Here is a 14,899-nt window from a genome sequence, read left to right as displayed (position 1 = left end):
CCATTACAGATGGTTGTGAGCCACCATGTGGTTGCTAGGAATTGAATTCAGGACCTCTGGAAGAACAGTCAGTGCTCTTAACCACTGAGCCATCTCTCTAGCCCCAAGTACTATTTAAAAATGTCAAAAATAAACTGTTCAGGGTCAGACTCCAGAAGTTTGACCTAGCCTGGCTAATCAAGCCATGCTAAACAGGATTTCCTTCTTGCCTCTTGTTATTTTCTCAGCTAGCAGTAGAGCTGGCAGGGTCCCACACATTCTACCTTGGCAGTAGCCAAAAACTCTCTAGTCAGACTTAAGGCCCATTCAACAAGAGCAAAATTATGCCCTGTATGAGTAATCTATCCAACTACCTAAGACTAATGAAATCATGGATCTTGGAAGGAAACCTACAACCACTGCTTTACTAAGCCATAATAATCCTTAACTACATTCTAAATATTTGTCTTATACCCACAGATAACTGCAGTCCTCATCCCTCATCAAGGAAACTTCTCTTTGCAACAGGCAAGACAATCACAGAAACTACAATCAATCAACAGGCATAGTTGTGGAGTCCAGTCCCAATGGATGGATCTACAAAATAACTCCTGCACCTAAGGCGAGGGAACATTGCAGAAGAAGGGTCAGAGGTTGTAAGAGCCAGAGGACCAGGGAGTGTGTCTCCTAGTAATGTAAGAAACTACATGCATAAAATTTCATCAACATGACTGCCTAAACATGATCTGAACAAGGACAATAATAGACATGTCAAAGTAGACAGCAAAAACATAAAGCCTCAGTCTTATACAAAGAACTACAAACACTTTCAAGAGCAGGAAAAAGCACACCAATTAACTGTTGAATACCAAATGGTCAGCTCCAAAACTACTTACATACAAGTAACATTGTAGAGACTGAGAAGGCTATATTTAGAAATATATATGTATGTACATATATGCAAGTAATAACAATTAGTAAAAAAGGAAGGCATGAATCAGAAAGAGAGCAAGAAGAGGTATATGAAAGGCTTGGAGAGAGAAAAAAGAGAATGGAGAAATGATGTCATTTATATTAGAGTCTCAAAAAAACAAATAATAAAAAGTGTCGAAAGATAGTAATTCTTATTAAAGAAATTGAAAAGCATGTGTCTCCACTATGATATTACTATGCTTTAAACTCTGTACATTTGTTGTGTGTATTCTTTGTGGTATCAAAGTTTGTGATGAAAATAAGTTTAAATGTTTTTATGTTCATAACTTCTAACCCAGCAGTTCTATACTAATACTCAAAATGTATAAAATGATATTTTAATATCATGTGATATTACTTGTAATAAAAATGAAGGCAGCTGGGCGGTGGTGGCGCACGCCTTTAATCCCAGCAGCACTTGGGAGGCAGAGGCAGGCGGATTTCTGAGTTCGAGGCCAGCCTGGTCTACAGAGTGAGTTCCAGGATAGCCAGGGCTACACAGAGAAACCCTGTCTCGAAAAACAAAAACAAAAAGCAACAACAACAAAAAAATGAAGGCAAAGCCTACCAAGAGAAGTAAGTCAATGAATATAGAGAGGAATTGCTGAAAAGTCAGGTTTAGCAATGTCTCTGTCACACTCAGAGTGGAGAAGGGAATCACCCATGGATTTAACTCCTATTTTTGCCTCTTTAGTTTCGCTCTTTCCTGTAAGAACTTGGATTCCAGGAAGGGCAGGACTGATAAACATCTTTATAGCAAGAAACTGAAACTACTTCCATGCTACAGCAAGCCTTGCAAACAGCCCCAGGATGAGATCATGCTCTGAACAAGGGCAACATCTGATGCTGAACAACAGTTATCACCATGTGACAGAACTAAACAATTTCTCCTGAGCCCCAGGCAGAATCGGGGCTGAGACTATGATCATCAGGACATGGGCCTGACCAACCTCACCTCCTCTGACACTGTATCCCAGATCTTGCTTTCTTTCTTTCTTTCTTTCTTTCTTTCTTTCTTTCTTTCTTTCTTTTAAATAAAATCTCAAAGTTTCTATCAGCTGCTCAAAGGCCATTGTTTGTTCTTCCCAGTTGTAGCCACTGTGGGTAGATCTTTCTGCCCTTCACCCTTGCTTACTTCTTCAATTGGCATACTGGGAGAAGGGTAAGATTAGTTTATCACAACCTTCAGAGTTGGTTTTGTGTGTGTGTGTGTGTGTGTGTGTGTGTGTGTGTGTGTTTTGTTTTGTTTTTTGCACTAAATCCCCCCAGTTAAAAAATGTTCTTAATTTATAAAAGAAGAAAATATGTATGTATTATGTTTGTATACACATATGTATGTATGTACGATAAAACTTCCATGAAATACCTCAAAGGGAAGATATTGCCCCTCACTTGCCTGGATTATTAGAATGAGAGACTTACCATATGCTCTGTCCTACTGTTGAGGTTTTGGAATTCTTTCATCCTGTACATGCTTTACTTAAGTTAGTGGATGGATGGATGGATGGATGGATGGATGGATGGATGGATGGGAGGAAGGAAGACAGAAGAATAGAGGGAAAGATGAGGGGAAGGTGAAGAGAAATGGGAGTGAGGAGTCGAGAGGAAGAATTAGAAGAAGAGGGAGAGGAAAGAAGGCAAGGGAATTTAGGTGAGAGAAATGCTTATGAGGGTTTTATGTTTCCAGAGGCAGGACACAGTTACTGGTGCCATTTAAGATGAAGAAATGAAGGCCACAGAGAAAAACTGTTCTGGAAAGTATTGCTAGAAACATGAAGACTGAGATAGGAACCCAGGCAGCCGGCTGAAGGAGCCACACACTAACCGCAACCCTCCACAACACTTGTGTTAAGTTAGCCTTTCCCGTCAGACTTGTAGCACTTACAGTCATAACAAAGAGACCCACAGTCTGGCCTCTAGAGGATGGTCAGGAAGAGTTGTGGATTAACATGGACTCCCTCCTTTCTCATCATTCACCCTTCCTACACTGATCCCCCACCCCTCTGTCTCTCTCTCCTTTTTTAAAGAATTATTTATTTATCTTATGTATATGAGTACATTGTTGCTGTATTCAGACACACCAGAAGAGGGCATTGGATCCCATTACAGATGGTTGTGAGCAACCATGTTGTTGCTGGGAATTGAACTCGGAACCTCTGGAAGAGCAGTTAGTGCTCTTAACAGCTGAGCCATCTCTCCACCCCCTCTTTCTTTTATAAATCCCTCAGGTACAGCCAAAGGGAAAGAGCAATTGAGGTTTAGCCAAGTTCATCATCTGTGTATATCATAAATATACACAAAAGATTCTTAAAACCAAAATCTGTGTGGTGATGCACACCAGTAACTGTAGCACCCAGAGGCAGATCTAGGAATTCTCTGCAAGCTCAAGGCCGAACTAACCTATACATCGATCTCCGAGACACTCGGGGCTACCGAGTAAGAATCTAATTTTAAAAATAAAATAAAGAGCCTACAACTTTCAACACAGCAACACGCTTTTTATAGCTATTTCTGCGCTATCACAAAAAAAAAAAAAAGATTATTGGGGTTGTGGAGGAGTTGCCACAGTCATATACCATATGATGACCTGTTGGGCACCAATAAACCAAATACACTACGGGAGTCTTGTTATTATAGCTTTTAAGAATACTGTGCATGTTTAATTTGTATGACTACACTATGTTTTGCTCATACATGATGTAGTTGTATAATGATACATTTCTCAAAATTCTCTCTCATTTATATCATATTACTCTTTTCCCATTCTTATTTCATTCTTTATTTTTCCAAGTTATTTATTCTTAACTATGTAAGGCTTTATGTATTTGTGTACCCTGTTTTCTACAATATGTCTTTAATTATTTTTTTACTTAATGTATGTAGATATTTTGTCGGAAAGTATGTTTGTGTACCACTTGTGTGCCTCATACTCTTTAATGGAGGCCAGCAGGGGATGTGAAATCTCCTGGAACGAGAGTTACAGACAGTTGTGAGACAACAAATGAGTTTTTGGAATTGAAGACAGAACTCTGGAAAAGCATTCAGTGCTCTTACCATTGAATTCGAGTCTCTCTATATTTCTTTTTTTTTTTTAAGAATTTATTTATTTATTTTGTGTAAGTACACTGTAGCTGTCTTCAGACACCCATATCAGATCTCATTATGGATGGCTGTGAGCCACCATGTGGTTGCTGGGATTTGAACTCATGACCTCTGGAAGAGCAGTCAGTGCTCTTAACCACTGAGCCATCTCACCAGCCCTCTATATTTCTTAAATGTATTATTATATCTGCTTTATAATTGCATTCTATCAGCATATATTAAATCTGTGTGTAGTGCCACATAATTATAATTTTAGCACTCAAGTGTGTAAAGCATGATTATCAGAAACTCGAGACTTTCTTGGCTATAAGAATTGTGGTGTCAAGAATAAATTAAAATCATTCTTAATGATGAATGAATTTTTCCCAGTGTATGCAGTCATTTAAAAGAAATTTGGTTTCCTGGACTTTTCCTCTTAGATTTTGAATTTTATACCACAATTTCAGAGATACCATGAAGATAGATTTAGGCTTTGGACCACTGTTACCATTACACTTCCTGTGTCATCAGATTACCCTTTCTGCATGTACTGTGGGGACAGTGTGTTTTGAATGTGTTTTGTGTTCCAGGGAACATATGGACCTAATTGATCTACTCCAACTACTCACTTGAATGAGACATGGTTCTGTGGATTCTGTTAGTTTCTAACTTCTGCTGCCTTCCAAAGGGCAAGAACATTGTGCTGGATATCTCCAACTTTTTGGATAATTTATATTCATGACAGTACTTTGTCTCAGACAAGAAAAAGCCAAAAGTTTTTATACGGAAATAGTTTGATCGGATGCCTCGGTTGTCAGAATCAAGGATCTGTCAAACATTTGAAACCCTGACCTTTCTAAATACCTCCTGGCTCTGTGAATGGTTCTCTTTTGCTATGCCTCCCAACCTTTCTTGTTACTCACTTACCAGGTTGTGGCAGTTTCTGATTGGTGAACTCTATGTATACTAAGTGTATGACGTGCATTGCAAGACTATTCCTAAATCTAGTTGTGGAACCTGATTGTGCTTTTCTTCCCGTGCTCTTCCATTCATCACCATGAAGCTCCTGTTGTTCTCTGTGTTTATTTATGTCACCGCTATCCTGATCTCTTGCTGTAAGTAATGATTCTTACTTGAACTTAAATTTTGTGATACAATATAAACACTTACCTACTCTGTGGGCCATGAATTTAGGAATGCCTACATATCTGTAATTTCATTTCACTTATTTGTACCTGATTACATCTGCCTGTTTGCTTTAAATGATTTTCTTCATATAATAATGGTAATAACCACCACAATTTTTATAATGTTTATATGCATGAGAACGCATAATGTCAATCATATGGGAATATTGAGCCAACTTACAGGCCTGAACCTGTGACAGAATTGATTAGTTCAAATAAGAATGGATATTCAAATTTTAATAGCACCATTATTATTATAAAGAAGAGTTGACATTTCATCTATGGCTGTTCTTATTCATTTCAGATGCCTATAAAGAGAGATCAGTTGATGAAAGCACCAACTTGGCTGATGAGGAACACATAAGGACTGCTAAAGAGAGAAAAGCTCCTGAAAAACCCGAGGACTCTGGAGAAAACTGTGGGAGTTGTGGTAATGATGACTTCTCTGTGTGTGAGTCCTTTTATAATGTTTTGAATCCCTAGATACCCAATACCCACAGTGAACTGTAACCCCATTTACCAGTATAACATTATTATACTTGCCATATTAAAATTAGACATAATTAATTATTGCAAAGATCATTTAAAGCACAAAAACTTTCAATAAAGCATGGTAACCATCTATGGCTTTTCTTTAACTTAATTTTGGTTTTTTTGCAGACAATTTTAAAAATGGAAATAGAAAAGGGATTTGAAAAAAAAGGCTTCCATGGGTTATTATTTACCATGACATGGAAGATTTCCATAAGTTTTGAACATCATGTAGGATACTTTTCTACTTTTCTGTATACTATTTGATACTGTAGCCATATATCAGATATCACATTATTAAATTTAAAAGTATTATATGATTCACAAAAATATTACTCTTGGTGATAAACGTTGGAATAATAAGGAAATGTGAGTCTTATATTGTGCTGCTTTGCCCTGAATGAATGGTCAAAGCCTTACCTGATGTTTGCTTTCAGAATATGTGTTATGAACAATCTTTTGTTTTCTGTTCCTTCTTGTATGGGCTTTGGCTTGGCACCTAGTCCAGTGATCTGAACTAGGTCGATGCTGTGTGAGTTTGTATTCATCATTTTTTTTACCAGAAAAGCTGGATTATATTAAAATATTAGAAGAGAAGTAATGTCCGCTGTCTCAGTCTGAAATATGTAAAATCCAGGCTAAATTGGCTCCATTCCAGACTTCATACCCAAGTATTTTTGGTGTAAGAGGAAGGTCTATCTATCTGTCTGTCTGTCTATTTATATATCTATCTGCATGTCTGTCTATCTAGCTAGCTAGCTAGCTATGTATCTATCATCAGTCATCTACTATCTATATATCATCTGTTTAAAATTCATCTATCTATCTATCATTTATCTATCTATCTATCTACTATCATCCAATTATCTACTTTTGTGACAAAGTCTAAGAATTGAGCTCATATGGGCATTGAACTCTTCATTCTCCTGCTTCAGCCTCCTGAAGGTTGGGATGACAGGCGTCTACCTTAAGATTATTATAAGTTTTATCATTGAGGGATGAAAGTCTCATGTTTGCTTTACTTCCTCTGACTTTATAAGATCTAGTTTCTTTTTAAATTAAAAAAAGACAAGACATATGGTTCTATTGTTGTGAAAGCTTCTTAATTTATTTTTTTTCTTTTATAGGTATACGTGATATCTTTACAAAAGACATAGGCAATGGATCCTTTCATTGTATCTTGAAGTATTTGGAAAAGTGGCTACTTTAATAAAAGGATATGTTTTTGTATCTACCAGGATTGAGACCAAATCATATGTGATTTTATTTCCTCTAACTACTTACCCTAATGACTGAGTGTTCTTTATGTATAACATTTACTTTTGTGCAATAAATGATATACATTAGCAAATCAAAATTACCCTGTGGTGATTTTCATATGTTTGGATCAGATACTGGCACTATTAGGACGTGTGACCTTGTTGGAGTGGGTATGGCCTTGTTGGATGAAGTATATCACTGTGGAGGTGGGCTTCAAGACCCTCCTCCTATCTTTGTGAGAACCAGTCTTCTCATGTTTGCCTTTGGAACAATATATAGATTGCCCCAGCCCCTCCCACATCATTCCTGCCTGGACATGGCCAAGCTCCTGCCCTGTTGATAATGGACTGAACTTCTGAACCTGTAAGCTAGCCCCAATTAAATGTTCTTTTTAAGAGTTGATTTGGTCATGGTGTCTGTTCACTTCAATAAAACCCTAAATAAAACATGCTATTTTGCCTATATACATTTGTGGGAGTTCTTTTTGTTGTTGTTTCAAGAATCTACCGGAAATCCTAAACATAGTACTTTCTTGTGTTCTTCTACGGATTCAATTTTATATCTGCTCACCTGAGAGATCATTTTATTTTCTTAAAATTTGTCATAGATATCAGGCATATTACTAAATGCTTTGGCTGTTTCAACATGAATGAACCAGTTACTACTATTTCATTGGTTTAACTTGTGAGTTTCATTTGTCTAAATTCTTCTATTAAATGACAAGGAATTATTCTTATCTGTAGTGAGTTAAACATTACAGGGATGAAATAAACCTCTGAATCTAGCTACTGAATCTAGCTCACACAGTAAACCAGACTTTGGAGGTCTAAGAGACAATCTTGTAATCAAGATATCCAGTGAATTCTGAGATTTTACCAAACTCTTTTTTTTCATTGATTTAAATGTTTTTATTTAAAAAAATTAAAGACCTTTTTAGCACAACTTCTTCCCAGCACAGTTATGTCTTAGTCATACCAATTACAATACAATTACAACCAAAAAATCAAGGTGGGAATTCTGACTTTAAACTTAAAGGGGGGAAGGGCACATTTCAAAGCAAAGTTAAAAAATACTTTCAGATAATTGCCAGTACAGCTGTTTTATATTGGCATCCATCCCGCCATCTAAGCAATACAGACACAGGAAGTGCTGAGAAATAGTGTCCCAACACAAGGTGTACAGATGAGGTGATTTACAACACAGAAGTTGTTACTCTGTAAACCCTGACCCTCCCTACCCCCTACCCATTGAGATCTTTTAAAACTCTCCACATTTCTGCAGTGACTCCTTGTTTCTTTGATTTACTTTAAAAGGCTCTTAGGTGGCACACCAGAGTCCTCTGTGTTCACCCTCAGCTCTTGCACAGGTCTGATGTGTGAAGAGGCCCAGGTTACCTACAGCTGTCCACACCAGCCTCAGACACACCTACACTTCTGTAAGCAGGGTGTGGAGTCCTGATCTACAGCTTTCCTTTCTACCTCAAAAGAAAGAATTCATCAGTCTAAGTGTCTTGTTCAAATCACAGTCCAGTGCAAACATAATCACAAAATGCATCTCTGGCACACCTGTTGCTTTCAGCTCTGCACAAATCCAAATGGTGACCCTCACAGCACGCTAGCGCACACAAGAATCAAGTACAATAAATAGTCACTGCAAGTGGCCAAAAAGAAGAAAAATCACTCTGCAGTCAGGTTTTCCTTTTATCTCTCTCTATGGTTGAGAAATGTTAAGAAAAGAAAGCATTAGCATCCTCGACTTTTATCGCTAAAGCCACCACCTTGATAAAGTCACTAAAGCCAAGATGGGTTCACAAAGTTAGGTTAGTTAATTAAATTCAACTCCCCAAACAATTATGTTTTATCTATGATGCCAGGTGAGAAAGGCTTATGAATCTATAAAGGTAGGAGAATGGGGAACTAAGATTTTAGGCCTTAAAATATGTTAAAAGAGTTTTTTTCCTAGTCCCCACGGGCAGCTACTGTAATGAAATAACAGGAGAAAATACAGAGCTGGTGTTTTGCTATTGTGCTTTAAAAAACTAGGCTTCTTTAGTGAAGCACCTGACAAACTTAGGTGGTTGGATTACAGTGGAAAGTCCACTTTATATACACACAAACACACAAAAAGTGGCGACTTTTCCTATCCCCAATCCCTGCAATGCTGAGACACAGAATGTGTTTTATGGCAAAGGATCCTTAATCCCCAGAGATGCTTTGGCTTGTGGTGGTTTTTTAAGGCCTCTCTGCCCTGCCCAGTACCATGGGTCAAATGAGGGGTGTATAAAAATGAGGGCCTTGAGAAGCTTCCATGGTATGGGCTGTAGTCCCCTCAGGTTTGAATGTGAGACACCCACCCATCGAGACCTTTACACAGGGAACTTAAATCTAACCTTGATAAATAAAACCAAATGTTTTTTTACACCAAAGAATTCCAACACTGGATCTTTCACATATGAAGGAGAACGTACTATATATACACACACACAGCAAGGGAAGGCAGGGCCATAACAAGAGAACTGATAGTTTCCCACAATTACAGGTCTACCATTTCTGGTTCACTGGAGATAGTGGCTCTGCTCCTGCCTCTCAAATACACTTACAACTCTGAGAGCGTTAGCATGGATGCAGTCCTGGAGAGAAGAGATGAAGTGGCCAGCAGGCAGAACAGTGTTTCAGGATGGACTGGGTCCTCCCTACCTTTTCCCTCCCCTCCTTCCTTGATGACTACAGTTTATAATCTCTGGAGAAGAACATGAGATATAAGCCCCAAGAGTGTACAATGTGGGGAGAGCAACGTGGGAAGGGGAAGAAATCTCCACCCAAACGCAGCAGCTGGGTCTGAGGCCAGTTTATCTTTGTTCATTAGTGGTGATAAACTGAATTTGGAAGGGGAAAAAATTTGTCCATGAAAAATTCCACCTGCAGGTAATTTTTTCAGGGAATCCCCTGAGTTATGAAAGGTCTAAGTTAAAAACAAAACAAAAACAAAAAGAAAGAAAGGAAAAGAAAATCAGCCTATAATTTTTTTATGACTCAACTACTAAATCCACAAGCAACGGTTTAGACGCGGCTTCTGAAGTGTTCTCACCCTCCCAACCAGGCGCAAGCTGCCTCGAGGAGAGGATGGACTTTCCCACCTCTGCTCAGGCATCAGAAGATAGATGGGGTGATTACTGCTGAGCGCCAGCAGCAGCTGGGACAGCTATCCCAAGTGAGTTGGCATCGGCAATCACTAGTGAGCCCGCCAGAGGTCCAGGGGGTGAAGGATTTGGCACTGAAGAAATCCCTGACATCATATTGGCGCTGCTGACAGGCGTGCTGCCCCCTGCCATGCCAGCGGAGCTCATTCGAGCCTGGTCTTTCACAACAGTGTAGAAGTAAGGGTGCTCCATGGCCTCTCTTGCAGTGAGCCGCGACTGGTGGTCGTATGGCAGCAGCTTGTCCAGAAAATCCAAGGCCTCAGGGTTGACAAGGTGCTGGTTTTCACTGTGGACAAAGCGTTCCCTTCGCTTAGAGTCTGCCCAAGATATCGTTAAATGTGGATCTAATTCAATGTTGTACTTGTCAATATAGTCATATAAATCTTCTGTTCCCAGAACCTTGGCTATCTTCACGAACTGATCATAATTGTCATGTCCATGGAAAAATGGCTTCTTCTGGAAGAGCGTACTTGCCAGCACACAACCCAGGCTCCACATATCCAAACTATAATCAGACGTCTGATAATCTACAAGTAGTTCTGGACCTTTGAAATATCGGGAAGCAACTCGGACATTATACTCAGGATGACTCAGGTCAGGATGGTAAAACTCAGCTAAACCCCAGTCTATTAGCCGAAGCTCTCTGAGCTCATGATCAATCATGACATTATGGGGTTTCACATATCTGTGCATAATCCCCCTGCTGTGACAATAATCCAGGGCTTTCAGAATTCCATACATGTAAAATCGAATGTCATAGTCTGTTAACATCTGGTACAATTGCTTGAAGTCTGTGTTGTTTACATGTTCAAAAAGCAAGGCAGGGGTTCGTGACACAGGGTCTTTTACAATGTCTGCAAGTGTGATGATGTTGGACCCACCTCTCAAAATCTCCAAAATCTTTATTTCACGCTTAATTTTCTTCTTTTTTACTGGCTTTGATAATTTTAACAACAGCTTTTTCATTATTTGTGATGTTGACGGCTTCAAACACTTCACTGTATTTTCCCCTGACTAATTTTCGAACAAGCTGGCAGTCATCTTGATTTCCCCATTCCACCATATGTGATTCATAGTTCCGGTACTCTCTTGGTCTGTGTGTAAACTCTGGCCCTGCTTGGCACTGGTCCTGACATGTCAGACAGGTTGAGGGACAAAGCTGAATTTAATGTTTGAAGATCTGTTAATCAGTGTGTTCAAAAGCAGAAGTTGGTAAAACTTTGTTTCAGACCCTTTTTCTTCATTTCTTTACACTGCGGTGGAAGCAGCAGCCACACTAGCCCCGCTCCCCTATCCTCACACAGGAGGAGGAGACTCATGCTCGCTGCCAGCCACAGGGACCAGAGAGAGGCTGCAGCCTCCGCTGTGCTGCCGGAAGCCTTACCAAACTTAAAACACTGGCTTCAGAAAGTTTCCCTCAGTGACTGTACTAAATGAAACAAAACAAGAGTATCCCTCTGCTGTTCTGTTTGGAATACTGCCATGTTCAATGCAGTAAAAGCTAAAATATTGTCCTGCTGATTTGCACAGACTCTGGGTTCTTTTGACTGGGTAAAGGAAACATTATTTAAAAATCGGGTACATTTAGAGAGAACAGCGGGTTTATTGGGAGTGTCAAGATTTATCTGAAAGCTTAGAGATCACAAGGATTCTGCTACTTGTAAAGAAACTTCCATAAACAATACATCTAAAGGCATTTTCCATTTGGATACTAGATTGCTGTGCAGTCTTCCATAAAAACATGTGAATGCCTCGAGAAGGATTAACAGAATCACAGGTTGCCCTCGAATTTACATTTGCCATTGATATGAGGTTCACAGGCCATACATAGCAACCTCTCCCCAGTAGCATTTATGTACCAACATGATAAAGTAGACATGCTTCTCTGGATTTAAGTATCTTGGATGTAGATGCAGCCTAAATTTGATGACAAAAGAACTATAACATCAGTTAGAATAATATACGTTACGATGTTTATAGTTTAACCATGTCAGAGATTAAAGGGCGTTAATTGGTTTTTTTTTGTTTTGTTTTGTTTTTGTTTTGTTTTGTTTGTTTTTTGTTTTTTTGGGTTTTTTTGTTTGTTTGTTTTGTTTTTGTTTTTTGTTTTTGTTTGTTTGTTTGGTTGGTTTGGTTTTTCGAGACAGGGTTTCTCTGTGTAGCCCTGGCTGTCCTGGAACTCACTCGGTAGACTAGGCTGGCCTTGAACTCAGAAATCCACCTGCCTCTGCCTCCCAAGTGCTGGCATTAAAGACATGCGCCATCACCGCCCGGCAAAGTAATGGTTTTAAATTCAACTAACCTAGTGAAGCTTTTAGAATACTTTTTTTTCTAAAACTGGTAGTAATTTTCCAAATATTGCATTGATATTCTTGGTTGACCATTCTTCTAATTCTACTGAAAGCCAAGAAAAAGCAGTTTATTGGCGTATGTATGTAGTGATATTAATTTGCTAATAACATATATGTTTAATTAGCAGTAACTGATAAGATGATGATGAGATAAGGAGTCAATATATGAATTACTGAGTCTCTTACGAAAACACATAAGCCTAGGCAAAACAATATCCATTGTTCATCAAAAGTAAAATAGGCAGTGTTTATAGGAATATTGTCTTTAAACAGGGCAATGACTCTTGTCCTATTAATAGCCTCAAGGAAGTTTGCTATGTTCTATATTGTAAGATCGGTAAGAAAACACTCGATTGTCAATAAGAAAGGCTAAAATTATAAGGTTAATTTCCAAATCGTAATTTATTAGACCATGTCATTTTTGGCATGGCCCAAATAAGTACTCACACATGGAAAAATAATAGATTCCTTGAAGTATTGCTTTCAACATTTTAATTTACATTGCAGAATGAACTCGTTTCAAATAGCAACTGTTGCACTGTTTTTCCAAGATGAAACGACACCATGTAAGAACTATGTTGGGAGTGCTATGGGCAAGAACAATGAGTTGGGGAGTAGGTGGGACAACAGGAGGCTAAAAGTTCTAGTTTTAGAAGAAGTGTATGTATTAGTCAGGGTTCTCTAGAGTCACAGAACTATAGTTCTGTAGTCTTTATATAGTAAGGGAATTTGTTGATGACTTACAGTCTGTAGTTCAACTCCCACCACAGTGTATCAACACGATAAATATTATGATGGCTGATGAGATGGACCAGTGGGTACAAGTGATTGATGAAGAAAAGAATGATAACCTTAATTTAATTTTCAGGACGCACATGATAGAAGAAAAGGACTGACTCCTAGAAGTTTTCCTATGAATTTTACATGTGAATCGTTACAGAATCATGCCTCCCAAAAAGAGAGTGAGGAAAATATCATTGATGTCATTAAGATGGCTATTTAGCATAGGATAGAAATTTTGAAGGATTAGAATTCCTATTCCCCCAAATCCATCAAACTCACCATGTTTACATGTCTTGAAATTAGTCTGGTATTAAAACTTCTCCTCAACATCTAAGCTCAAAACAATTTTTACATAAGCAGCATCAGCTGTGAGAAACAAACCTTTCTCCAGCCATACTACCAACTTTAACTGAGTTAATAATAAATTGTTAATAATTAATTAATTAATCATTCTAACATGTCTGTAAGCCCATATAAAACACAACCACCAACAATGTCCCACAATTAATTGAAAACTGTACACTGGGATCTAGCCACATCTATAGACACAGGATCACCAGAAATGACCACAGATAATGCATCTGAGTTTGACCAAACCCTGCTAACATAATGAGTTGTCACAATGTGTCATAAAGTTGAAAGGATGAAGGAAAATTTCTCAAGTTTGGAGTTAGCTAAAAAAATCATTAGGCACGGTGATTTTATAGACCCATTTTCTAATAAACCAGGAATGAGTAGTTTTGGAGCATAAAACAAATAAACTTTCTTTATTTGGGCTTCGAGAGTAAATATCTATGGGCTCCAACAACTCCAACAGAAATGATGGAAGCTTGAATGCAACTGTTTTTCTAACTTAATAACATCCAACCAACAATTTCATCAACCATCCATAGCGTGCAAAATATGTGTCTTAGTTAGGGTTTTACTGCTGTAAACAAACACCATGACCAAGGCAAGGCTTATAAAGGAAAACATTTAATTGGGGCTGGCTTACACATTCAGAGGTTCAGTTCATTATCATCAAGGTGGGAGCATGGCATCATCTAGGCAGGCATGACACAGGCAGAGCCGAGAGTTCTACATCTTCATATGAAGGCTACTAGACTGACTTCTAGGCAGCTAAAAGTCTTAACCCCACACCCACAATGACACACCTATTCCAACAAGGCCATACCTCCTAATAGTGCCACTCCCTAGGCCAAGCATATACAAACCATCACAATATGCAACTCTCACTCAGGTGTAAATACCAAGAACATGTCATGTGGTCTGTAGGCAATGAAATGAAAGTAAACTCTTTTTTTTTTTGGGTTTTTTTTTTTTTTTTTTTTGGTTTTTTGAGACAGGGTTTCTCTGTATAGCCCTGGCTGTCCTGGAACTCACTCTGTAGACCAGGCTGGCCTCAAACTCAGAAATCCACCTGCCTCTGCCTCCCAAGTGCTGGGATTAAAGGCATGCACCACCACTGCCTGATTCATATTCTTAAAATAATCAACTATTGCCTTAGTCCTTGGACCCACAGGAGCAGAACATGCTTTCAAAAACAAGCCCCTGGA

The 14,899-nt window shown here is 38.6% G+C and overlaps 1 long non-coding RNA gene and 1 pseudogene across 1 annotated transcript; one reads left to right on the top strand and one right to left on the bottom strand.

Moving 5' to 3' along the window:
- The first annotated feature begins 5,041 nt into the window (after positions 1 to 5,041).
- LOC143435289 (uncharacterized) lies at positions 5,042 to 7,376 on the top strand. The gene is made up of 3 exons (XR_013105439.1): positions 5,042 to 5,147; positions 5,524 to 5,670; positions 6,878 to 7,376. It is a non-coding gene; the product is annotated as an uncharacterized LOC143435289 (long non-coding RNA).
- A 2,803-nt stretch (positions 7,377 to 10,179) lies between these two features.
- On the bottom strand, positions 10,180 to 11,345 carry LOC117724509 (casein kinase II subunit alpha-like; annotated as a pseudogene).
- Between the last annotated feature and the right edge of the window lie 3,554 nt (positions 11,346 to 14,899).

This window comes from Arvicanthis niloticus, chromosome 20, assembly GCF_011762505.2.
Source record: "Arvicanthis niloticus isolate mArvNil1 chromosome 20, mArvNil1.pat.X, whole genome shotgun sequence".
NCBI classification, from domain to species: domain Eukaryota; kingdom Metazoa; phylum Chordata; class Mammalia; order Rodentia; family Muridae; genus Arvicanthis; species Arvicanthis niloticus.
This window is presented reverse-complemented; position numbering and strand designations above follow the sequence as displayed.